Source organism: Tyto alba, unplaced genomic scaffold, assembly GCF_018691265.1.
Source record: "Tyto alba isolate M040663 unplaced genomic scaffold, T.alba_DEE_v4.0 Super-Scaffold_5, whole genome shotgun sequence".
NCBI classification, from domain to species: Eukaryota; Metazoa; Chordata; class Aves; order Strigiformes; family Tytonidae; genus Tyto; species Tyto alba.
Genome location: NW_024881326.1, coordinates 4,305,601 through 4,333,030, shown reverse-complemented (window position 1 = coordinate 4,333,030; position 27,430 = coordinate 4,305,601). Strand labels below are relative to the sequence as shown.

The following is a 27,430-nucleotide window of genomic DNA, read 5'->3' as shown; positions in this document are numbered from 1 at the left end:
AAGACTCAAAAAGGTAGAACTTAATTAAAAGGAAAAAAAAAAATGTTTCTAATTCATATTTGTAGCTTTGTTTGCCAATTATTGTACTTCAAATTGGCAAGGCTATCAGTGTAAGTTTGTCTAAAATTGTAAATGACAAAGCATGTCATATTCATATTATTAAGCTACAACAGCCCAAGATGAAAAAAGCAACCAAGTAAGGCCAGATATTGTCTTTCACCTGACAATCATCTGTTACAACCATCAGGGACTACAGCTGTCCATTTACTTTATATGTAACATCTCTTAATTTACACCAAATTTCTCTGTACTCTCAGAGGTTACAGGTTTCTCTGTAACCTATTTATTGAGCATCCTCACTAGGAAGAAAAAAAAATCAAATATGAAACAATTATGTTAGGAAGAAAGGGGTTATAGTACAAAATAGTTCAAAAGTTGCTATAATTATTTCACTAGAGCATTAGGTACAACAGCAGCACTGGATAAGGGGGGGTCTGTACAGCCCCCTGTCCTTGGCCCACAAAGTGTCCCCACTCCTCCGGGGCAGCACAGGCGTGCGGCGCACTTACACTTGCTTTGCAAATAAGCTTCAGAAATTCACAAAGCCTACAAGGATATTTTAGAGCACCACAAAGCAAACCTTATCTCAGAGGAAGAGGACAAACAAAAAAAAATATATTCAACCAGTTTCTTGCTTTAACAGGTGTTGTTATGACGTGAAGTAGAAAAAATATGCCCTGTGCGTAGCGTTGAGCAATGAATCAGACTTTCCTGGGTTTCTGCGTGTGCTACATCAGCATCAGACCATATCCTGAGCCCAACCTCCTTCTCTGCATCTAGAAGGAGGGGGCGGGGGGGCTCCGCGGGAGGAGGTGGCACTGTCGCCGGACCGGGCAGGCCCCGGAGGGCAGCGGGGGACGGGACGCCGCTGGGGCCCAGGCGGGAGCGGAGCCCTCACCGTGCTGGGTTAGCGGGGCAGGAGCCAGCCGAGCGAGCGGGGAATGCTGCTGCTGCTGCTGCCGCCGGCCCCGAGCAGCCGCGCTGGGCCCCGAAGGGCCGAGGGAAAGGCGGGCAGCGACGGAGGGATGCTCCGCGGGCGTGGAGGGGGCTGCGCCCCAGCGCGGGGAGGGCGTAGAGATCGGACGCTCCTCCGCAGGTAACCAGCCCGACCCCCCACACACACACTCCGCGCTCCCCGCAAACATCTCCAGGGCCCGCCACCCGCTGCCGGGCAGCGGCCGGGGCCTGCCGCGCCCCCCGCCCTGGGAAGCCAAGCCCGGGCGCATCCTCTCGGGCCAGCCGCCCCCCCGGGAGCCATGCCCGCGGCTCCGGGGAGGCTGGGAGGGACCTGACCTCACGTAACTCCCCTCCCCGCTCCTTCCCTCAGCTGACCCGGCTGCCTCCGCCCAGGCGGGCGGCAGTCGCGGTCCCACCCCCGGCGGGGGCGGAGGACGGGCCGGAGGGCAGCGCCAAGCCCCGCTCCCCCCTCCGCCGTGCGACCCTCCCGCCCCTCACCTCGTCCCGGATGCTCCCGGGAGGCACCGAGGGAACCTGCCCGTGTGTCCCCCCCCCGCCCGCTCGCTCTCCGCGGGCGCGCCCCGGCCGTTACGCTGCGCGGACCCACCTCGTCCCCGGCGCTACCGGCGGAAAACTGGAGCCCCGCGGCTGGACCGGCCGCTAAAATGGCTGAGAGCGCGGGAGGGGGGGGGGGGGGGGGAAGGAGGGGAGAGCCGGTACGGGGGGAGCGGCGGGGAGGAGCCGCCGTCCAATCCTCCCGCGGTGACGCGCCGCCGCGGAGGAAGGGGCGGGCGCGGAACAGGGCGGCCGCCGGCCGTGGGGTCCCCACGTGTCACCCTCCCCACGGTGTCTCGCCGTGGCGCACAGCAGGTGATCGAGGTGGCCCCTGTCCCCCGGGGCTGGCAGCCCGGTGGAGGAGGTACTCTGTGTGTGTGTGAGGTCTCGGGAGAACAGGCTACACGCGTGATTTCGGCAGAGCTGCCGGCCTGGGCTGCTGTACTGTGAATTTTGCCGAACAGCCAGACCTATGGGCATATGGTGAGAACCACCTCAAGCCCTGGCCTCGCCGCTCCTGTTGGCTGGCTTGCCCGGGAAGCGCAAAGGCCACCAGCCCAGGTCTGTCAGGCTGGGTGAGGCAGCACAGAGGTCTGGTAGCCAGTTTGGCCTCCTGATAATCCCGAGACCCCCCAGATGAGTCTTTACTTGGAACACAAGAAACGGGTTTCATCACCGGCACTGGCGAGAGCAACTGGGATTACTCACAGCACGGTTCAAAAAGCCAGAGGCCACAAATATCCCTGTGATTCATGCCAGAGTTTGCCAGATGGGTTTTACATGTTTTGGAATCAGAGGCTTCTTTGGAAGAGAACTAGCACAAAATAACGCAATTTTTGATGAGGCACATAGCCGCTTCTTAACGTGTGAAGGAAGAGGAAACATTTCATGCTCCATCTATGCCAAGCAGAAGTCCAGCACAATCCTCCCCCACTCCATATGGAGTGGAACAGAGTGTGGAAAAAAAGCAAAATTACAAAACAAGCCATAGCTGTATTTGGTAACAAGAGCTTGTTCCTACAAAAACGACACCTTGCAGGAGGCTAAAATTTTCTGGTGACAACTGCATATGCAATGCGGATGTTATATTTAATAGCTCTCCTTCTTAGAGAAGCAAAAAGCGCATCACTTCCCTGGATGGAGGCTGAACTGAATCACTGTGTGGTTTTTGCTTTGCTTGGCCTAGGTGAAGTTCAGGGCAGTCCGTTATTACTCTCACTTTGTTCTAATTTGTTTCAAACCCCGTTGTTTTGCTTAATGTCAAATCATCACTAGTGAGAGGGCCTGGATTGTGCAAGATGCCCAAAAGCACATCTTGTTTTATGCAGATTAAATACTTTTTTGATCTAACCTCCCTGTATTTAGGACAGGTTAGGCAAACAAACTTGCTAGATTTTTTTTTTTTTTTCCCCCAACTAAAACACTGATGGATTAACCTATTTTCCAACTCTTTCTCATAAACAGCAAGAGAATATTTTTTTTTTTTCCAGCTATTTTATACTTCCCGCAGTCTTAAATTTTGAATTAACTGAGCTTGGATTTACCCTGATGTATCCTGCTAGTGGGTAAGGAAGCATGGCTTGTGCGTAAGCCAGCCAGAGCCCTGGAATGGCCACAGAGGGTCAGACCAGTGGCCCAGTTAGCAGCCTGCAGTTTCCAATGGTGGCTGGTCATCTCTCAGGAAGATAACAAATTCTGCAGCTCAGAGACTTTAAGCTACAAGTAGTCAATTTCTGCTCTTGATAGGCAAAATAATGGAGGAAAAATCCAATTGCTTTCTTAATCCATATAAACTCCTGCCATCTACAGCTTGATGTAGTTCCACAGTTTAACTTCATGCTGTGTGAAAATCACTTCTGTGTGTTTTGAGCCTTCTGTCTGGTATTTCCATTTGATGTCCCTTTTGCGTTAATTAACCATCAATTCTCATTCTCTCTTAACTGTCTCTATGCCACTCCTTGTTTTATAGACTTGTATCAGATTCCTTGCACTACTACCTCACTCATCTCTCTTCTAGGCTGACATATCTAATGTTCTCCAGGTGCAGTTTCATAGTACCTCCAACACATTTAAGTTGGAGCTTCCATCTCTCCACCTCAGACTGAGTGTTCTTTCTCCCACATGGATTTCAGGTGCTCCAGGTTGTGCATTTCTCCTGAGTGGAACTCTTCGCACACCTCTTCCTTTATGCCCTCACTACTGGAGAACTCACCAAACCACGGGACCTCCTCATCAACCTCTTGGCCCTGGACAAGCTGGCCTTGCATGCCACAGGGAGAAGCTCAGTGGGGAATCCTGGTGCCTGTGGGGCTTGTCCACTCATGTCCCCAAACCAGGCACCAGTGCACAACGTCCAGGTTCAGTGGCGTTGCCAGGGGTATTCAACAAAATGCTTTGTTTGTTAAAGGACGAACATCTGAGTCGAATTATTTCAGCAAAGTTGGAAACAAATTTTGGTTAATTACAATCTAAGGTAGGAAGAGAACCTGTCAGGTTATACTTAAAATAATAAAATTAACTACAGAGAGGGTATCCAAGTGAAGAGTCAAATATACCTTGATCTATGGAGGCTTTAGAAACAGCACTATGGGAAACCTTTCCTGTAGCTACAGGTATGCAAATGCCTAATTGAATTACGCAGCATTTACTGATGTAGCAGTTGCTTTTTTTATTTGTCATAAGAAATGTTTAAAGCAGTTCTTTGAAAGCTTTCAAACATTCTTTTTTGAAAGCAGAGCAGAAACAGATTTATTTGCTTTCTATAAATAAAGCTATAGTCAACTAGCAATACCCTGAGGGTAAGTGGAATACTTCCAAAGGCTTCAAAACAGGTAGCTAAGAAAAGCAAGCCTATTGTGAGGAAACCTAAATTCACAAGAGCTCAGAAACACCTCTGCAAACATTTTAAGAGTCCACAAACAAAAATTAAAACTGCCTGTATATAACAGTATGTCACACTATCTTTAAAACCAAATCTGACTGAAAGGATTCTCATTTTCTGTCATGTTGCAACTGCTTTGTATCTTTCCAGTAAGAAAAAACCATCAGTGATCTCTGTGGAATGTGATCTGTATAACAGAATTTCCCAGACAGTGCAATTGTTCTGTACCAACGCCAATGTTCATCCTTATCACAGAGGTCAAAATGAAGCAAGAGAAAGGTACATTGAAGAGAAACTAAAGCCAGTCTAGAAGGTTTCTGGTTTTCACCCATGGTTCAGGGTAAGCTTGGAAATAGTCAGCAGCTTCTCACCTCCTTCCTGATATCAGCAAAGGGATTGCGTAATGTTAACACTTTTAATCTAAGTAGTAAATCAATATTTGCAGCCCTGTGGGTTGTTTACTTATATTAGGAGAAGTGACTGGTGAAATCAGCTATTTCTTTGATGCAATCCTGTTTCTTCACAGAGTGTACAGTTAGAATCAAAACAACGTAAAACACGTTTTGTACACAGACTTTGCCATTTTGTAGCAAACACTTTCCCAAAAAAAGTTGCCTCAGTTTTCTCTCAGGCTGGTAAAGTTTTAATGTGTTCCATTTTTTTTTTTAAGTTGTATTTCTGTTACTTCACAAAGCCCTTAGAGCACATAATAATAAAATAAAAAAAAAAAAAAAAAAAGCTGAAGCATGTTAGACATTCAGATTAACTCTGCTCATCAGGAGTAACATACTTTTGTTCATTCTAGATCTTTTTAAACTGATTCCTGGGTTTTAGCAGAAAGCACAACAAAAACAACATAGTGGTCCATCATACACATTTGGTGACAAAGGATTATTGATCTCTCCAAAGAAGTACATTTCAAGGAGGAATTTCAAGCAGGTGGGAATTGAGGGTTGGCCTATTGAATAAATGTCAGTGTTTTAAGAGAAGGGCCCTACTTCCAAATGTATTAATTGTTTTGTTCTTTGATGGTTTTTGTTCAAGCTAGTTCCATTCCCTTATTCTTATACGTGATACCAGATTGGAAAATTAGCTTGCAAATCTGTTTATAACAGTTGCCACAAAATAGCCAGTTTCAGTATTTTTCATAAAGAATAAAAAAAGTCTTTATCATGTCTAGTATCTACAGCCAATATACTGGGCCTTTTGGGAAGGAGCAGGGGGAAACTAGAGACAAAGTTTGATAGGTCTTCTGAATTAAAAACCTTTACTCAATTTTGTTACCCTGATCTACACAAGTAGGACTTTTCATTCTGAGTCATTATGTAGAAAAATGTACAGCAGCTTACAAGCACTGAACATATATTTGCATTACGTAATTAAATTTTTGTTTTAAGCCATATTGCATGCATGGAACAGAAACATGTACCTACTTGCAGACATAACATTTGTATTCTGTAAAAACATCACATTCATTACCTGCTCAGATCTCTGCAGAGTTCAGAGCGACTTTCTTTTCCAGAGGTAATGCCTGACAGTAATTTTCTGCCTGCTTCAGCAGCATGAGAGACAACTTACTGTAGTATTACCCACATACCTATTATGCTCCACAACACTTAAATATCGGCCACATTTCAGAGACTGTGATACACTCAATTAATTCATCAAACGTAGGGGGCTGCACTACATAGCAATACGTACAGGCCAGTGGGCTTCAAGATCCCGCAGCTGTGATAGCACACATATTCATGTTTCTGTGCTTGGATTTAGATTCTTTACAGTATGGGATCCTAAATCGGATGCCGTATGGACATGGAATTTCTGACTGAAGAATACACATTTTAAGAAAGGAAAGCAGTATTGACAGAGATATTTCTGATCTATATCACAGTAAATATAGGGAAAGATTTGGCACTCAATATAATTGTGTTGGTGCAAACAGTTACATGTCTTATTAGTAGAACATATGCAACTGTACAATCATTAGATCGCTGTACAAAACAAAGTACCTCAAAATTATTTTCTGGACTTTAGAAAGAACTTTGAATAGTCATTACAAGAAGGACTTTGAGTAGTTCTCACATAATGAAATATGTTCTAGTGCTGCCTGGAGATGTTAAAAAAAATAAAATGCTATAAAAATGAAATGTTTTCTTAATTTTTCACAGTCTAAAGTACACAACCACAGTTAGCAATAGGCACAACAAGCCATGATTACTATAAAGAGCCTGTTGGATTAGGATAGATTAGGGCTACAAATATGGCTAAATAATTGTCTTCTTCCAGTCTACTCCACACTCTTCTCATCAGGATCTTTTGAGTCTTACAATTTCCTTTAAGGGAATCATAACATTTAGACACTATGGTGCCCTAATTTAGTATGAAACCATTTGGGGAATTCATTAGAGCAAAGACTAAAATTCAGTAAGGACCTTGACCTCCACAGTTTTTCTATTTACATATGCCATGGCAGAAGTTTGTCTTGACAGAAACCTCCTAATTGATATTTTTTCCACAATTAATTCTTTTCTATTTAGAACCTATATAGCAAAAAAATTGTTTATCTTACCTTTGTTCCAATTTGACATCTGAGCTCAATTTCTATAAAAATATGATACTTAATTAAAAAAATAAGTCCTAATCATGTATGCCTGTGGGCTGGCTGCCACTTCAAGTACATTTTCAAGGAAAATATAACAGGCAAGTATAAACAATATCCTCTGTTGTACTCCCATACAAATGGGAGCAGTTGCATGTGCACGTATTCCTCTGAATTTGTAATGTCAGAAGTCATGTTGGTAAAATTAGAATGACTCAACTTACTGCTTATCTGTTTGTAGTCATTCCTGTAAGTTTTGGGGGCAAATATACATCAGTAGATTTGCATGAAGGACAGACATAATATTGTGTCCAAAAGATGATACAGTGCATGAAGGACTACTTAGTCATTTTAGAATAATTGTCTTCCTATGTAACAATTTAACTATTACACAAAGATTAAACAGTGTGTTTCCTTGTTTACTGATGTTTAATTTCTTAAAGAAAAAAACGTAAATCCATCGTTCTTAACACTGACAGACTGTGAGATCTTCTCTATACTTATTCATGTAAAATCACATCTAAGAGAAATTTCTGAAAATTATTTGGTGATAAATTGGCAATTTACTTATGCAAGTCTTATAATTTAGTCTTCTTGTTATTGTGAGATTTTTTTAAACAAACTGTAAATGGCTCATGGAACATGTTTCTGTGATTATATATCCCTATAAGAATCAATGCAAACTGATGATATTTCTGTGATTATATATCCCTATAAGAATCAATGCAAACTGATTCTACTTTCATCAGATATCCTGTCTTTTGTTTCAGAGATCACTGTGCCCAGAAGTTAAAATTATGGAGTCATAGCACAAAACTCCACAGCAAGGCCAAAGGTATTATATATAGAATCACAGAATTGTAGAATGCTTTGGGCTAGAAGGGCCCTTAAAGGCCAGCTAGTTCTAACACCCTGCCCCAGGCAGGGCCCCCTTCCCCCAGCCCAGGTTGCTCCAAGCCCCATCCAACCTGGCCTTGAACCCTTCCAGGGAGGGGGCAGCCACAGCTGCTCTGGGCACCCTGGGCCAGCACCTCACCACCTTCACAGGAAAAAATTTCTTAGACCTAATTTAAATCTAGCTTCTTTTGGTTTAAAGCTGTTATCCCTCATCCCATCCCAACCCTCCTGACCAAGAGTCCCTCCCCACTTTTCCTGTCCCCCCTTTAGCCCTGGGAGGCCGCTCGAAGGTCTCCCTGGAGCCTTCTCCCGGCTGAACCCCCCCAACTCTCTCAGCCCGGCCTCACAGGGGAGGTTGCTCCAGCCCCCTGAGCATCTTCGTGGCCTTCTCTGGACCCACACAAGCAGGTCTGTGTCCTGATGTCAGGGCCCCCGAGCTGGACCCAGCACTGCAGGAGGGGTCTCATGAGAGCAGGGTAGAGAGGGAGAATCACCTTTAAAGCAAGTAGATAGCCTTCCAGTCTTAAAATATTCTACACATCCTGTCTAAATTACAGCAAGCTGCCAGTCTGCCTCAACATGCTCCAGCAGTTCTGCTTCAGCTTGTTCCTGAACTTGTAAGGGAGTCCTTACAAAACAGTCTTGCAGCTTCCATCCTGTCTGTTGTGATTTACAAGATGGAGTACTTATAAGAATTTCATTTACCCAGCTTGTCAAATGTCAGGATTTTGCTGGAATTCAAATTATACTATTTTCTTTCTGTCTGTGCAGCAAAACTTTCAGAGGTATATTGTTTTTTTATTAGCACAGCCTTTTTCTTCAGAGGCTGATTGATTACTGCATTGTTTCCCGTCAGTCCAACAGAATCGCCTCCATAGCGCTGTGGACCATTGAAAAAAGAACACAAATTCCAGGAAAAGAGCCTTTTAGTGGTACAGACCCCTTCAGCAATTTTGCATATTACACTGAACAGTGTAATAAATGTGTATGATTCTTTTTTCTTGGTCACCTTTTTCAGACCCTTTAGAAGTCATGCACAAAGCATTCCCCACATATATTTTTTTTTCTCCTCCTCATATATGTCTACACAGGCTCTTGCTTACATGGTCAAAGTGACAAGTTCCTACATTCTTAGAATTTTTCAGTCAATAATTCAACATTTCCTTGGCACAGTGGCCTCACCGTCAAAATCTTTGGGTCTAAATTGATCTGTTTCCATTCATAAACGTTTGTGATACACAAAATATCTATGCACAACAAAACCAGAAATAGCATACAAAGATGAGAAATACATCTTAACACACTGTCTTTCAAAAAAATATTTGAATTCTTACCTTAAGAAGTACTTCCCATGTGATCAAGTATTTGACTCGGCACTCAGATCTGTAAAGTAAAAGCACTTTTAATGAAGAGGCCAGGTGAACTTCAATCTTTAACACTGTGGCAAAGTTAACAAACCTGTGACTGTTTTACATGATTGCACCTGGCTTCCCTTTTGCCATTAAAACAGAAGAGAATTCTACTTACACAATCAGCTTGTCAGATCAGTAGTTGCTACCTACTTGTACATGTTGTTCCTTGGGTTTACAATTAACATCATATATACAAGAAGTATTAGTGGAATATGCTACATTTACACAATACTTCTAATGTCTATGCTTTCATTTCTGTCAGTAGTTCTATTACAAGTTGATTCCTGGAGTCAATTAATTTATTCACATTACACTATATATGAAAATTGTTTGCAAAAATAATTGTTATTGTTGTAGTAGTTACAGAAGAAGTAAATGCTTGTGAATGAAACCTAGTTCTGAATATTCGCAGGCACTGGAGTTGGGGTGGGGAATGGCTGCGTTCAGAGGTGTCCTCTGTTCCTGCTGGTCTTGTACTCAGAATTCAAAACTGCCTGAAAGCAGACACCATCACATTATCTGTAACGATATCTGGCTCCAAAGGCCAGCTCAGGTATCTGTATTACACACAACTGACAAATACCACGATAACAGTTTCTTTTTGTTCAGATGAATAGTATCACTTACAGACCTATTTTCTTACTGGACAATGATAGTTAAGAAAGATGATGCAGGGGAGTTTCAGCTTTAGCCTGCGTTGCCTAGATAATTTAACTGCCTCATTAATATACAGTAGAAGCATCTTCAAATAAAAGACTTGTAGCAGCTTGAAAAAATTAGAAGGTAGTGCAAAAATAGGCAGGGTAACAAAAGGTACATTATATTCACTAGACAAACAGTCTGAGCAATTCCATCTCTTACCAAGTTTTAGAATATTATTTTCACAACTTCTTCCAACTACATCACTGGGCCTAACAAGAAATGTTACTCTTCACAAACTTTGCCTTGCTTATCTCCTGATTATCAAGGCTACAGGCAGCATTATGGCTATTTTTTCTTTAAGCATTATAGAGCAGTATTTACAGTAACACCCTTCAGGAGAAAAGTCAAGAGTAGCATAAGTCTTCATGTAGGACAATGGAGCACAGCAGTACTAGCACCTGTCCTCTCTTCACAGTTTAGGTATCAGTTCTGCCTGCAGAGGTTCAGCAAGCTCTGAAAATCACAAGTGCAGATTATGTAGTGGAGGACCATGTGCTAGGTTCTCAGAATTTTAAGGGCTGCTTAAAACAAAGCAGATTTATTTCTAAGAGATGTTTTCACACTTACTAAGAGGCCATCACCTTAGATGACTGAAATATTATAAAATATTATCAAATTAATCTCCAGTATGACCCCACTGACTCCTCTGGTGCTACACTGGGCACAAGTTTGGCCCACGTGCTATAGAGTGTGTTGGCACAAATGTAAGGGAGTTCAGGAACAATGGTAGAGGATTTGTGATGAACAGGAGCCTTAAACAGTTTTAAACCAACCACCCCAGATTTAACTAAAGAGTAATTATTTTTTGATGGTGTAATTTAATGGCAATTCCTCTTAATACTGGATTAAAAAGTTTAAAATAAGCCATATTCAATACCTTGGGAGGTCTACAGTAATAATACCAATTAAGCCTAATAATCACATAAGTCTGTAGCTCTAAGACATTCCCCTGGGTGTTAGGTGATACTTTAGCCAAATACTGAAATGGGCAGTTGAGACAAATAAACAGATAAATAGTTTTAGCAGAGCAAGATTAAAATGCCTGCCATTAACACAATAATAAATAAATGCTGTTAATGATTTATCTAATTATAAACATATTCCCATAAGGATTCCTGCTTTTTTCCCCACAGGCTAGGTGAGGAAATTGAACAAACGTGTAATAGTCAATGATAACATCAAGTTTTTTAGGCCTGTCTGGAGACAGAATGACTGCAAATGCTGGAGCTGACGAGTGGGCTTTCTGAGAATTCTCATTCAAGATATTTCAAAGCAAACTACCCCCTTTGCAAAGAAGATATGAACCCTCACCCCTTCCCTAACACCCTTCCTCCTCACCTTTTAAGGATCAGAGAAGAGAGAAGAAAGAAGCACCTGGGAATTAATTTTCAGAATCTGATTGAGAATTTTAAAATTCTTGGTTCCACAAGGTTTAGACCACTATGCTCTACTTCTTACAGTTTAGCCAAAATATTTCAGATTATTTGGGCTATTCAACATCCAAAAATACATTGTGGAAGCCTCTTGCTTCTGCTAATAGGCAGACATATCAGGATTATCAAGAGTTAGAATGTCAAAATAAACAGTAAATCTATAAACACAACTTGTATCTATGCAGCAAGATCTATCCCAAATCACTAGTGAGCTGTACTGCTTGCATCCTTTCCTGATTTTTTTTTCAAATGATCTTCCTCAAACCCACTCTGCCTTTGTAGTATGGTAGTGACCAGTCACACAGGTCATTTCCATTTGTTTGCTAAAAATTACCTGCATTGAAGAAAGGAAAGGACATGTGTTTAACAGCAGTAACCACAAGAAGACTGGAAGCCTGGCTTTCTCTCAGAGGTGCAAACCAGGCTGGAATCCATCAGGACCTGGGCTGCCACCTGCTGTGCAATTTTATTTTTTGTTCTCAATGAAAAACATGAGCAATTTTGCGACAAAGGATTATATTGCAGAATGCAGATGTCTAGCTTAATTTCTCTCATAAAAAATGCTCTAGAGGGAAGGAATTAGACAGATATGGGAATGCAGAAAAACATGTCTTGAAGCATAGGTATGTTTACTGGTGTACCCTCATAGTGTTTTCATGCCAAATCAAATAGGTAGGTGACTTAGCTGAGAAGGCTGCACACATCTGCTTTGTGACATTAGTTTATGTGTGTACTATCTGCATGTTTACAACCCAATATGCTTCAATCTCTACAAAATAAATAGTCACAAAATACCAACTACTGGTGACATTTAAACTGGTTTACAAAGTATGCAAATGAATGCATAAGAGCTATTTTTAACTGTACAGATAATACAGATTTGGCTAAGTGTTAATCATACTAAATTGCACTCATCTGCTTGACTGAGGGTTTCTTCCCAGGTTTTTTTTTTTTTAAAGGAAAGCAGAAGATTTGTGGGTTTTCCTTATTCACAGAACAGATAAGTTGCCTAAGCTAAGAAATTTTCACATCAGCTGTATAAGGCTTCCCAGCAGACTTTCTTCAGTTACTAGATAGGTAGCCCACTATGAAAAAGAATATTTGTCTCTCTCGGAACTTTTGCATCCATCTGTAACTGAAATACAAACACCTCTGATTAATAATACTAGACTTCTGTCACTTTGAAAAGCTCTTTTAATTCATCATAAGCAGTATTCTCGATAGGTGCACTATATTCAAGTTAAATACTGCCTTGGGGTGGAGGCAGACAGAAATTGCTGAAATAAAGCAGACTTGTAAAATTTAATCTGCTGATATCTACTTTGCATTCATTATGTAGAACAATTGTCTCCATTTGATCACTAGTGCCCCAATGCTCTCTACAACAATTATTAAAACTTTTTGGGAAAAGATGGTGAGTTGACTAAAATATTGACAAATGAGAACTAAAAATAGAAAGTGGGTATTTGGAAAACATTTGCAAGATCTTTTGAACAGAAAGAAATAAATCACCATGTTTGCAGAAGGTATTTTGTTCCTGACAATGACTCAGTGAGTGGGTTTCTCTTCTAATGTCACTGAAAGACTTCAAGCCCTTTTCAGAACTCACCCCTCTACCCAAGACAGGTTTAATTAGATCCTTTGAGTGAACCCACTTGCTCATAACATTTCAAAGCAGAAAAATCAAGTCTCAAAGAAGCTTTTTTGTGCTCAACACTACTGCTGAATATCATATCTCAATTCCTCCTCAGTTCTTTTCTTCCAGAGTTCCAAACCCCATGGTTTCTGCATGAACAAACAGTTTAGTCCAAACTTTGATATTTGTTTTATACCTCAGGGCCAGGACTGTAGCTCTACCTAGATGCATTTTCAAGATCTCTGTCATGCAAAATGGTTGCTCTTGTCCTAGATCTTCTCACAAAGAGAGTTTCCTAGTTCCAGATGACTTCTTCTCTAGGCTTGTATAGACCTCTTTTACAGGAAAATAAATACTTCTGCAAGAATGCACAAAATGAGAAAATTTAGAACACTCATGTCAAACATCATTCTTAATAAGCTCTATACTAAATGTACACATTGCATTTACAGATGCAGTACCATGAAATACAGGACATATATTACCTTCTTAAACCTTTTCCCCACTTATCTCCTGAGATAATATACATATAGCACTACCTAACCCAGAGCCTGTTTTCAGAGTCTTCTTCCAATGAAGGTTTCAAAAGCTCAAACAGGGCTACACGTTTCAGGTGACTGATTTAAGTCACAGTGCAATCTTTGCTTCGTATTCTAATGGGAGCCGCAGCAGACTTGCCAGCTAGCAAAACCATACAACCAAAAGACATTAAAGAATTTTGGGAAGACATTAAGATCTCAACAGAGAAATCAGTGCTTTGGTATGGGTGTTGCACTGTTGTTAGAATTTATTCTGTATCAGCAGAATGCTTTGAATTTGATCTTGCACTACTCAAATAATTTGTTCACCTCTCTCACGTTTTTTGGGGGAACAAAGTCAGATTCCAATGTCTTACAAAATAGTTCTCAGAATACAAGGAATTATTTAGATAATATCAATTAGACAGGCACTGATTATGCTTCACTTTCTTCCATATTAATATCATGTCCCTGTCAAGTAATAGCAGGTATTATTCTCTATTCTCAGGATACCAATGAAAATATCTTCACAGGTAAAGGTACCAATTGTACAAGTGTATCTTACTGAAAATACCAAGTATGTTTTAAATATAACTTATTTCATTTACATAATGAGAAAGCTGTACCTTATTCTGCTTGTGTGACTGAACATCTAGAATTTTCTTTGCTTATCTAGCTGACATTTGTGCTCTTTGGACTTTATAAACAGCAGCAAAAGGATCTGAAAAACATCAGTAACTTGAAATGTTTCAAGCTGGGATATAAATATTTTTGTTACTTCTTTCCCCCTTTACTGGATGAAGTTTTAAATTACATCCAGAGGTCTGGCTACACCTTTAAGCTATGCACCCATGCTACAGTTTCTGCTTACACCTTTTGCTGTTTCTAGTAAAGAAGGCTTTAAGGAAATAATCTGGGTACCTCTTTTCATCATTAGTCAGAGTTTTTAATTGGAAAAATCTGTTACTGAGTCCACTATGATCTGCTGGGTAAAACAACTCTACTGAGTACCATAACCCTGACCCCACCTCCAGGCAGAAAAACATTGTGTCAAGGTTGAGATTGTGGAAAAAGTCTTCCCAGCAATCAGCCAGAGGAGAAACAAAAAGCAACTAGCTCTGAAGCGTGATGCATACCATCAGCCAAGCTGTTAAAATGCTCACATGTACGTAAGCCATGAATCCTGATAAATTTAGAGGCCTCTGTGGTAAATATTCCTAACACTTATGAAAGAGACTAAAAGGGGCTGAGCTATCTGGAAATCAGAGCCCTGAAAAACTCTTTTGCCTCCCTGTTCTATTACTGAAAACTGTTATCAAGCATTCACTGATGTAGTATGAATAAAGAAGCCATCAACTACAGGATTTATCTGAATATTGAGATAAGAGCATAAGCAGATATATTAAAATGCATGATACATATTTTCTTGTTTCCTTCAAGCACTGTGCATTACATTTGCTTAAGAAAAAAACCCTCATATCAACTCCTTTCAAAAAAACGCAATCCTTATTCATTTCAAGAAAACTTAATTCAAATTAATTATCACTAAACTTCAGTCCAGTGACTGCTGCAGCTTAAAGCTGGATCCTTTCTACACCATCTCATTAGAGAACTGTAAAACCAGTTTCTCTCTTTCAGCTCTAACAGGAGAGAACATAATTCCTGCACTCCTTTCTGCAAATACTGACACCTTTTTCCAACATTTGTTCTATCAAGGTGTGAAGTATTAAAAAAAACTTGATATGCTTAGGCCCCTGCCAAGCCCTCAGGGACCAAATGCCCTGTCATCATGCCTTTTGCAGAAACAGGCATGTATTCCTGGTATTCAAAGTAAAACTCCCTTAGAGATGAGTATCATGTATCATGCAGGTGTGTCGCGTATCATTGGAACAGAGTGAGTCCAATTCCTACTATTTCCCACATGTAGAAAAGTAGTAATAACAATAACCTCAAGAGCTAAAACAACAAATATTGTGCTGCTACTGAAAAAGAAAGGGTGGGGGTTTTTTTATAGTGTATTAGTTAATAGAGCATTATGAGAATTTTAGAGAGTGAACAACCACTGGAGGGCTCATTATTCCACACAGTCTTTTTAACAAAATGGTTAAATGAGCCTTTCAATAACAAAGCACTTAAAAGTGACCTCTCTCTCTTGTGAGGCTCCTACTCTTTATGAAATGCATTAACTTGCACAGGAAACATGGGTATACCCACTTTTTCCTCGTTAACTTATTAAAACAGACTCTAAAGACATGTTTCTCCATGGGCTTCACCATGGGCTGCAGGGGAATCTGCTCTGGCACCTGGAGCACCTTGCTAACCTCGGTGTCTGCAGAGTTGTTTCTCTCACATCTTTGCACTCCCCTCTCCCAGCTGCTGTTTCACAGCTGTTTTTTTTTCCCCTTAAATACGTTATACTAGAGGCGCTACCACCATCACTGCTGGGCTCAGCCTTGCCCAGTGCTGGGTCTGTCTCGGAGCCGGCTGGCATCGGCTCTGTCAGACATGGGGGAAGCTTCTGGCAGCTTCTCACAGAAGCCCCCCCTGCAGCCCCCACACTGCCAAAACCTCACCATGCAAACCCAATAATAAGGATATAAGAGCAGGCATTGGTATTTTACAGCATTTTTTTCATGGATTGTATTCAACAGAAATGCTAAGATGTGTGACTGATATCTGTGTATGCTAATAAATGATAGGAGGCTCTAACAAACCCCTGTCTGGCTCAGAAATCTTTGCAAAAAGTGAACACTGCCTGATACATCACTGTAAAAGCTGAGATACTGAATATCACAAGACATAAAAATATGCAGTGATAACACAATAATATGACATAATAGACCTGTTCACATACTATTCCACAATAGAAAGGAATAGTACAAATTCCATACAACTTAATCAGAGATTACATCATGTAATAGTTCTCCTTCATACCTTTTGTTTTGTTTCTAAGACTGGAATTATATTTGTTTTGCATTATGTTAAATATAGCAGTTCCCTGATTTTGAATACCAAATGTCACTGTGGTATTGACAATAAAGGCAAATTCCACACAGAAGTTTAAGGAAGTCACAAGTGTTCAGAATCTCTCAAGCTGAGATTCATAAATAGTGACAGAGTGCCTCATAATCAGAAGTTAGATTTCAGTTTTTAAGACTGAACTCAGTCTTAACTAAAGGGTTTTCAGTAAGACTTCATGGCTGTCAACATGCCCAATAAACTATAGCAAAATAGAACAAAAATAGAAAGCAGAGATTCTTCTCCTTACATCTCTATGTAGATTTATAGAATCACACACCTGCTATGTATACCAGTCAGATCTAAAATCAACTCTAACAAACACAAACCAGGCTAACAATTCTTGTAAAACTAATGTGGCAAATTCATCAGTGATTTCATTCATTTACTTCACTTATTTTTCCAAGACATCGGCATTAAAACTATCTTATAATCTACCTATAGATACTTCAGAGATCACCTTTCGTTTGGGTATGGTTCACTAAAAGACTAGCTAAACATTGCTAGGAAATTTATTGATTTGTTGTGGATATAAGCATCTATAAGTGTGCATTATATTAATATAATGTTTTGACTTGGAAGGGAACAGTGAGAGAAGTGTTGTTAAGGCTGAGCTTCCAAATAAAAGTTTGGGTGTTTCTTTCTGAAATGTCTTTTATTATGCTTAGCAATATTATGGTGCTATCACTGGACATGAAACAAAGCAAATGCCTTGAAAACTGAAAAATGGCTAAACTATGCAGGACACAAACACAAACAGGAGTGAATGTAATTGAGCACTTTAAGGCATAAAATGTTTAGTTACTGATGCATGAAAAGAGCAGTCATCTTCCTTCTGTCAGTTCTCAAGATACTTCAAATTTAAGAAGAACACATATATAGCATCTGGATGGAAATTTTAATTTTCTTGAGAACGCATTTTGTACGTTTTATGGCAGATTCATTTTTTTCACATTCCTCTTAAGAAAATATTTTTCCCCAAGCTCCAAACAACTTCAGAGAATGTCTTTACTCATTTAACGTATGAACCTACAAAGAAACGTATCACCATTTCTCAGATGCATCCTCAACCTTTCTTAGTTACTGACAGTACTGTCTGACCTTTTAACTTCAACATGGGTAAAGTAATTAATATGCAGATGAACTGTTAACTATGATTTTCTTTACCTCAAAGCAAACCTCGCACACTCATGATACTTCTTTATTTCTCCCTGCTTTTACATCCAACTGTTTCTGTGTTTATTAATATTGCAGCTTTTTATGTAAGGGAAAAAATAAGTGAAATACTGCAAACATGACAGAAATGTGATTAAATGAAAAGCTGATTCACACAGTTGTCATCTAACAAGTTTCTGTTGATGCTTTATAGAATTATTTTCAGTCCATCCGATTAAAAAACACAAAAATGTGATATGTTTTTTAAGCTTCTATCTGGAATGTTTCAAGTTGACATTTACTTTTTTTCAGTATTGTCTAGCATATGCTCTAGCTAAATTAGCTGACAGGAAGAGATATGCTAAATGCAACAGCCTTTCATCTTTCTCTCAAAAAAATTCCTTGGGAGGAAATCAATAATTACACTACCACAAGCCTTTCTTTAAATTAATAAAAAATACATGTGAGCAACTGTCTAAACAGAAGAAAGTCAAAATAACTGATGGAAGAATCTCTATGAACCTAGATTTGTAACAGGAAAAAACAAACAGTCAAACAAAAAAACCCCAGAAAAATAACAACAATAAAAGCCACTCTGTACTGAGTGGTTTACCAGATTGCACTTTACCAGGCATTTGTTGGTGGTTGGCCTACAGACACTTCTGGTTGCAAATGTAGTTTTCAAAATGTGGACTGTAGATAATTCAACATGAAAAAGTATAATATCTATAAGCATTTCAATTTTTTTTTTTTGGCGGGGGACGACAGATATTTACTCTAGGCATTAATGACAATATAACCCCTAGCTCTTGATTACTTCAATTGCTGATATCAGCATGCAAAAAGAAAGATACAATTTACTGATTTGCTGGGAGGCATGTTCTTGTGCCCTAGAAGGGAGAGTGCTTATTTTTTTGACAAAACTTGAGAACGAACCACCAACAGTTATTCTGAACATGACCTTTTACAAGTTACATAGAAAAAGTGTAAGAGAAAAGAAACCTATTTCTGAATTGGTATTTTCTCTTCACTTGTGCTCAATTTGAGCATACTGCATTTACCAAAACTAACAGTGAAGGAAATATTAACGGTTAGATGTTTTTCCTAAACTAAAGAGTTTTTAACACTACTTTTAATATTTTCTGTCACTGAAGTTCAATAAAATTGCTTAAAAATGGAAATCAAAACTGATCAGTCTATTTCCCATGTTCATGCTCAGTAAAACAAAACAAGTAATCAACACTTACTGTAGTCGGTTGTTAGCAGAAAGGACTTGCTCACATTTTCTTCTTTTCTTCGAGCTTGTGCGTGGGTAGCAGAAAGAAGGCAGCGAAAGTACACACGAGCTAGAACCCCTGTTATTGCTGGCAGTAAGGTGCCTCTTGGCTGGGAGCCCGAAAAGGACCCTGCATTTTGATTCTTTATATACAATTTAAAGACTACTGACATACTCATTTTTACACTTTACATAACCTATTGGCTTTGGCCATGACATCACTTGTTACCATTCGAGTATTTGTTCATGCAAACTTCTTGTGCAAGCATGTTTAATGCATATTTATTAGCTGAGTTTGCACCATTTTGTTGCAACTTTTCTGGTTTCCGCTGGTTTGGTCTGGTTTCTTCTAACAGCAGACTCTCTTGTACATGTGAGGTCACTGTTGGTCATGTTCTCTTGCTCATATCTTCAAAGCCATCTTTACATGCTAACAGTTTCGCATGTAACATTCCTTCCTTTTGTTTTGTGCATACTTCCACACTTTAGATCGGAGCAGAATAGTGTTTGTATCCATGAATTTGAGCAAGACAGGTTGAGCATACTTGAGCAAAAAAGCAGAATGCGATCCCTAAAACAAGTAAAACTCCTAATATTGTTAATACAAAACTGATAGGTTGTTTCAGTATTGGAATAATAGAAGGAAACAGATGTGACAAGTTCCACCATTTTGTTCCTTTCAGATCCTGTCTTATGTTTTGTATTAAAGTTTTAAGTTTTTCAGTTGGGCTTCTATTGGTTTATTGTTATCTGTGAGATTGAAACAGCAGTGTCCTTCAAAATCTTCACACCCATGGCTGCCCCTAAGCAACAAGTAATCTATAGCTGCTCTATTTTCAAAGATTGCTTCCCTGTTTGAATGTTGTTCCTCTTATAGTAACAGAATCCAAGTGAAGGTGGCATTCAGAGTTTATTCTACCGTACAGGCCACCTTTGTCAGTTGGAGGCTGGCACCTAGTGCTAGTGTGGGGACTTCCACTAATGATGTGCTTAATGCTACTGCTTCCACTTTGCTCAACAGATTTGCATTTGAGTTGTAATTCACTGGTAGGGCCTGAGATAGGCTCCTTCTGCTTCTTTTTGTGTTAAATTTAGTCAAGGGATTTCTTTTTAGTAGGGAGATTGTGAGTCTTCCAAGTGTGCACAGATCTCTGGCTGCATTTTTGGTATGTAATTATAGACCTGGAGTCCACACATAGAATAACAGAATCAAAAAATCATAGACTATTGGGTTGGAAGGGACCTTAAGGATCACCTGGCCCAACCTTTCTTGGCAAAAGCACTGTCTAGACAAGATGGCCCAGCCCCCTGTCCAACTGAATCTTAACAATGTCCAATGTTGGGGAATCCACCACTTCCCTGGGAGATTATTCCAATGGCTGGTTGTTCTCATTGTGAAAAATTTTCCTCTTGTTCCAGAATCTCCCCAGAAGTAACTTGTACCCGTTACCCCTCATCTTTTCCATGTGGCTCCTTGTAAAAAGGGAGTGTCCATCTTCTTTGTAGCCACTGTTTAAATATTGGACCATGGTGATAAGGTCTCCCATAAGCCTTCTCTCCTCAAGGCTGAACAAACCCAGTTCTTAGCCTTTCCTCACATGCCAGGCTTCCTTTTGGAAGATAGGTATCAGCAGAATAATAGGAAACCTTTGTTGTTGTATTACAGATTAAGTCACCGTTGTTTGGATTTACTGATGGCACAGTGGAATTAACCATATTCATACAAGATCCAGCTGGAGTTACACTGAGAAGTTGGAATTGCGTAACATGCTGATTTGCACGTGTTGAGACTTTCCCTGTATTGGGATGTTGACTGTAGGTTAGGTTCACCTTAAAGTTGGGCAAGTTTGAGTTGTTATGTATTAGTGACAGGGCTGTGCTCACACCTTCAAAACGCGTGGTTGCAACTTGCATGATATCTGACCAATACTGTACATAAAATCAATCTGAATTATTTAAGGCAGTCTTTGCTAACAATAGCCACTAGTTTGAACTTGGAGTTACGTGTTGTAGTGGAATCCCTCTAATCATGTTCAACAGCAGCAAAAAGAGGATCATGACTGGGAGTTTGGTGCAGCTTTCACCTGGGAGTGGTGGATCCATGCATCTTTACCTGCAACTTTGAGAGCAGAATAAGTACATAACAATACTTGCGCAGGACCTCCCACCTGGCATGTAATGCATCTTTAATCTTATAGATTTTTATTGTGACATAATCTCCATGATGCTATGGATGCAAACAGTCTCCTAAAGGTAAAGTTTGCATAATTACAGCTTCATACCATTTCTTTTAGAACTATCCTGTAATCTTGTAAATATAAGACATATTGGGTAACTGCTTCATCCCCTGCCAGAGGGCTTGGGTGTGCTGGAACAAGGGTTCCTGGAATTCTGTCTGGTCTTCTGAATAAAATCTCAAAAATGCATGACCTGGATTTGGGCATCTCCTTAATTCTCACAGTGCTACTAACGGTAAAGTTTCTCTCCATTTTAACTGAGTTTCTCTACAAATTTTTGACAGTTTACTCTTCAGAGTACGGTTCATCCTCTCCACCTGTTCTGAGAATTGGCAGTGATAAGATGTATGCAGTCTTTGTCAAATTCTCAGAGCTTTGTACAGGTTTTCTATTATTTCAGCTGTAAAATACAATCCTTTATTGGAGTCCATTTCCTCATCCACCCCAAAACACAGTATGATATCTTTTATTAAAGTTTTAACCAATACTTGAGCAGTTGCTTTTCAGGTAGGAAATGCCTCTAGCCAATGAGATAATTATTTCACTAAAACCTGTAGGTGTTTTGGTCCATCATTTGGAGGCATATCTGCAAAGTCAGTTTGTAGTGTCTGGAATGGCATTCAGGCCCAAAGGCACTCTCATTTTGGTTTTGCCCCAGTCTTGGACTGCATTATATTCTGCATATATCAAACATTTTTTTGTGACTTATAATTTTGCTTGGGTCAATCCAGGTTCCACTCATAATTGACAGACTTGATTTTCTAGCTAAGACACTCCTCCATGTGTCCAATGCTGAAGTTCTCCGAGCAAAGGTAACAACACAGTCCTGGGGATGAAAGTTTTTTCTTCTAATGTCCAGATTCCATTTACTCATTTTGCTCCTACATGATTCCATTCTTTAATTTCTTTTGTGGTAAAGTTTTGTGTTCTCTTTTTAAGTCTTCTTCGGTTATGGTCAGTAGCATTTCTTCTGGTATTTTCAGTTGGATCCGTAAGGGTTGTCAGGCTGCAGCCTTAGCTGCCCTGTTAGCAATACTGCTTCCTTTAGTCAGATCAGAAGTATCTCACTGGTATGGCTTTATGGAATAACACTGCTACTTATTTTGTTTTTTCTAGAGCATGTAGAAGATCAAAAACTTGTTCTTCATGTGCTATTTTCTGTCCCACTGACGTTAAAAATGGTCGTTCTCTCCAGATCACTCCTGCTGCAAACACTACTCCCAGAGGACATATGTGGATGTTAGCGGTTTGATTTTCTGCTAAAAGACATGCTTGAGTTAATGCTGTTAATTCTGCAGCTTGTTCCCTGAGGTGTCCCAGAGGAATTCTTGCAGGCAGCACCATAAATTGAGTGGTGACAGCATACCCAGTAACTCATCATCCCTTTGCACGGTAGGATGATGCGATGGATGTACCCATTCTGACTGAGTGAACAGGGCTTCGGCTCAGGCACTGCCAGCAAGTCGGCCTTACAGGTCAGCCCTGCTGGGCAAACCATGAGAAGCGTGCTCGGCCCTATCTTCTCAGGAACTAAAGAGTCTGGGCCATGTCTTACCAGGGGCTAACAGTACCAGCCTGAGCTGGGACTAGACCAAAGGAAAGCTGCTACAGCTGCACACCTGCACATTCACTGAAAGGCGTTTGACCACGAGTCAATCACTCAATGCCATAAGTATCTGTAGCCCCCCCGAGCCCGCTGAGCGCTCCTGTGCAGCAGCAGGCTGCGTGGCCGTGATCTCCCCCTTGAGCAGGGACACGTCTCACAGTTACCTCAGGCTGAGAGACCCCTCACCCAGCACCTGATATCTACAGCAAGGGAAGTGACATTTTATATTAGGTCTAGAGGCGTATTGTATGCTAGCCACATTGATATATACCCAGCTATAGCTTAATTATGAGAAGTGTAGTAAGTAGTAGTGTTTGACCACCGCCTAATTATCACAGTCTATTTCTCATGTTCATGCTCAATAAAACAAGTAATCAGCATTTACCATAGTCAGTATACCATTGCTTGCAGTCCCACTGCTTTCGCAAATGATCCTGGTTTTGATTACTTTTGAAAGGTGGATAAAAGGAGAAGAATTTTCTTAAGACTATAAAAATATTTCAGGACTTAGTAGAACTCAGCCCTGGCTGTCACAGCCATCCTAACAACAAAAACCACATTGCAAATAAGAGAAGGAGAGAGGAAGCACATACCTGTATATGCTTCTGAAGATTCAGTCAGGTTAGAGGAGCAATTTTGCTAATTTTTGAAAGGAAAGTACATTTGATTTAATTCCCGGACTACAAGGAATACAGCAAGAAGGCCAGGTGAAAAGTGGAAAGAGGTAGGATAGTTAGTGGAAAGCCAAAGAGACTCTGGTCTCCATTTTGTACAGAAACAAGCCTTCTGGTTTACAAGTCTAAGCAGTAGAAATGTTGTTGCTTTCTCTGCACACAACTTGAATATATTCATGCCCATAGCCTGCAAGTGCTGCCCAGTAGCTATTCCAAGTCTCATTCTGACTGCTCAAAGCATACTTCGGATGGCAATACTGTGCCCAGTACTGTTCTTCAAATGAGAAATGACAGACTATCAAGGACTCTCAACCCAGCTTCCATTTTAAACTTCTGAGGGTGATGAATTTGTTGCAGACTCTGACTCCATTTGCTATCTCCAAAGACCATCAGATCAAAGCTGCTGCACGTAATGTTCACGTTATTTTTTTAAAAAAAACTTGTAAATAAACAGCAGTTAAAACTGGCCACCTAATCCCAACTCTGTGCAAAACTTGTCCCCTTTCCTGCCTTTCCCTTCAATCCAGGTGCCCTCTTTCCCTCCTGTCTCAGGTAGGCAATTCTTATTTCCTTCCTAGTTCCTGCATCTATGAGTAGGAATTCACACAAGGCTCACTTTTCACTGTCTGAAACAAGCACAGAAAAGTATAATAATGCTATTTTGCAAGCCGAGGGAACAAAGCAAACGGTTGTCCCCAGTGAATGGCCAGTCTTGCAAGACTGTGTCACTCATGGTTGACCAAGAAATGTCTAAAAAAGGTGGGAGAAGAAAAGAGGAAATGGAAGAGAGGATAAAATGGAAGTTACAGATATAATGAGGTGGGAAGGTTTTTTCGTTTGGTCCTGACTGCCACAGACTATGTGAAATTAGACAGGACACAATCATTTTGTGCTTCAGGTTTCTTTCAAGAAAGAGAAATAAAACCCCTTTTCCCTATGCTTCAAAGAGATGCATCAGCTCCAAACAACAGAGTGGTGTCAGAGGACAGCATGGGGAATGTACTCAGAGATCTGACAACTACACCCAGTTCCAACCATCATTAAGACGATGATCCCTCTCAATCTATTTTTTTTTTAACTTCACATTAGTACCCACAATATAGTGGATTTTTTTCCTAAAGCCGTGGTCATCTGTTTTTGCATAATACATTGTAAATTACAAATAAAGGATTAATCATTCATACTGACACTTAAAACAATCCAGTTTTCCATCAGCTAGAAGAATCTAATAAACTCCTAAACATTAGAATTTATTGCTTTGTGCATGGAAGTGCATGATAAATTACAACTTCACTGTTAAAATAACTCTTCTGATGCCTTCAGTTATACCTGTGAATATTGTTATTTGCCAGAAACATTTCAAGACGTAAAATGTTATTTTACTTTGTTGTACATTTTGTTTGTGGGTTTTTTCTTTTTTCTTTTTTTTTAAACAAATCCTATACAACAAGGACACAGTTTCTCATAAGTCTACAGGTGTAACTACATACTGATGTGTAGAATCACATTTCTAAAACACAGCGATATAGCTTGATGCTGAGGAAAGGTCTCAATTTGTATACTTAAATTCAAAGGATTTGAGGACAGGCTTAAGCTAAGCATGTGCTTAAATGCTTTTCTTGAATAAGAATTAAGGTCTTCTAGTCCCTCTGCTACTTCTGGTGCTTATTTATGATATCTACCACATACAAGACTTCAGGCCTTGCCTCTACTTCCAGGTTTACTTAAGATGGAATCTGCAAATGATACATTAGGGAGAGACAAGATGCAGTGTTTTATTTTACAGAGAGAGCAATGTTACTTAAGCTGACTTTGAACTTCATACATTGTCAGGGTGCCGCAAGAGTGGGGCTGCTCCACCAAGGCAGGCAATTTGAGAGCTGAGGGTGACCACGCACGGGCAGGGACAGTGACCTTGCCAACAAGGATACAACCTCACAGCACCAAGCCGGGCGAGCAGAACGGGGCTGGGGATGGTGACAGCTTCTGTGGAGAGTCCAGTGATCATTAGAGAAATGAGGGGTGACAAGTCAGGTCCAAGGCCAGTGAGGGAAGCCCAGTCAACAAGTCAGGAACAGCAAAGAGCAGAGCTGAGGACACAAGTCCGGCTACTGCACAGTTTGGGTGAGGGCTGGAGCCTGGGCCGGAGCCCACATGGAGCTCCCACACAGATGATCTGTGAGTAGGAGCCCTACACAAGGCTGCTCTGGGCAGTTAACAACTACTGGCACACTCGGGGCCCTGGCATTTCTTCATGGATTAACGTTAGATTTCACCATTTTTGTATTTCAAGAAGCCACAGACAGAAACATAAATCTCATGTTAGATACAAGAACAAGCTTCAGGCTCTTCTGCAAACAATTTAGTCACAGGAATTTATTGCTTTTGGAGAACTGTTTCTATTGACATAGGAGATATATATGTTTACAATGGATCTCAGTAAGAGCCTAAATTATTTAGTGAAAGGATGAGAAGAAATGTTAACAAACAGAAAAGAGCAATGGCTTAGCATTCAGTCAATAATACTAAATTGTTATTTGCAGATTTCAGAGTCCTTTTCAAAGAAGCTGAAGAAACTGAAACAGAGAGAATGAAGGAACTGTGCCTAAGACACCCAGCAGATCAAGATAAAAGAGCCAGCTCCTTTGGATTTATAGTAGATCACAATCTGAACGTGAATTAACAATATTGTGCTGTTGCGAAGAACTATCAATCATACCTGGATGTCCAGTATTATACCAGCTATGCTCCTTCTTTCTAATGAGTGGAAAATTGCAGAGAAGCACGAAATTAGCAGGCCACCTCATCCATTGCCACAACCCAAAATAAGATCAAATAGATCAGCAAAGTGCTCCAGGTTACAACAAACTCTGGCATTGTAATTGTAATGTTAATCAGCTTCCTCATACAGTCAACCACATAGCCCTAGAAAAGCTTATGCTGGCATAAGACAATGTGAGAGGAAATGAGTAGCAAGAGGAAGAGGAAAGGCAGTGACAATTTCAGCACGCTATATGCCTATATAATATGCTGAAGTACGATGCAAATTGATCTTACTGAATATCTTATTTTTTTGGAAAAGCATGCTGCTTAATGGTCAAGACTATTTTAAAACGTAATTGTGTCCACCTCAGCTTTCCATCACCTGCAAAATTAGTATGTTCTCTGTTCTGTTATTGACATTGTTAATAACAGTAACAAAAAGACCCAGACTGAAGACAGGCTCTAGGAACCAGCAATATATTCCTTCCTTTTGACGGTGAACTACTGCTAGATATCCAGTAATTTTTTTTATAGACCTTATAATACATTTATCCAGAACATATTTCTCTAACTTTTTAATGAAAATGTCAGGTAAGTGTCAAAAACTTAATCAAACTGACAACAGGCTCCATCCTATCCACAAGGACAGTTCCTTATTGAAGGAGAAAAATTAAGTTATCTGGTGTGATTTATTTTTGACAGATTCATGTTGACTGCTATCATTTCCTGGTTATCATCTATGTGCTAATTCCATGATAACCACTCCATGGTTATCATCTATGTGCTAATAATAGTTTGTGAGATTATTTGTCCCCAGATTTTTCTGGGGATTTAAATTAGTTACACTGATCGAGCTGTATTTCTCTGTTTCTGTCCTTTCTTTGATAACAGCAATTTACAGCTGCTTTTTCTGTTTTTTCAGTATTGCATTCACCATCTTAATTCAGACAGTTCTTTAACTGCCTTTTGATCGTGTTCACTGGACTCAAACTATCTGAAAACATTTGGTTTATCTGAGTGTTCCTAATCTGTTCTTTACCTACTCTGGGCT

The 27,430-nt window shown here is 40.3% G+C and overlaps 1 protein-coding gene across 4 annotated transcripts in view; it reads right to left on the bottom strand.

The window, feature by feature from the left end:
• ACSL4 (acyl-CoA synthetase long chain family member 4) overlaps nt 1-13,344 on the bottom strand; it is a 51,431-nt gene extending 38,087 nt beyond the window's left edge. For 3 of the 4 annotated variants that reach the window (XM_042807298.1, XM_042807299.1, XM_042807300.1), the window contains exon 1: nt 1,625-1,736. The gene's annotated coding sequence lies outside the window, so the exon portion shown is untranslated. Of the gene's footprint in view, nt 1-1,624; nt 1,737-9,283; nt 9,333-13,328 lie in introns of those variants that run through there. The other variant, XM_032996049.2, reaches the window with a different exon arrangement.
• Nucleotides 13,345-27,430: the final 14,086 nt, after the last annotated feature.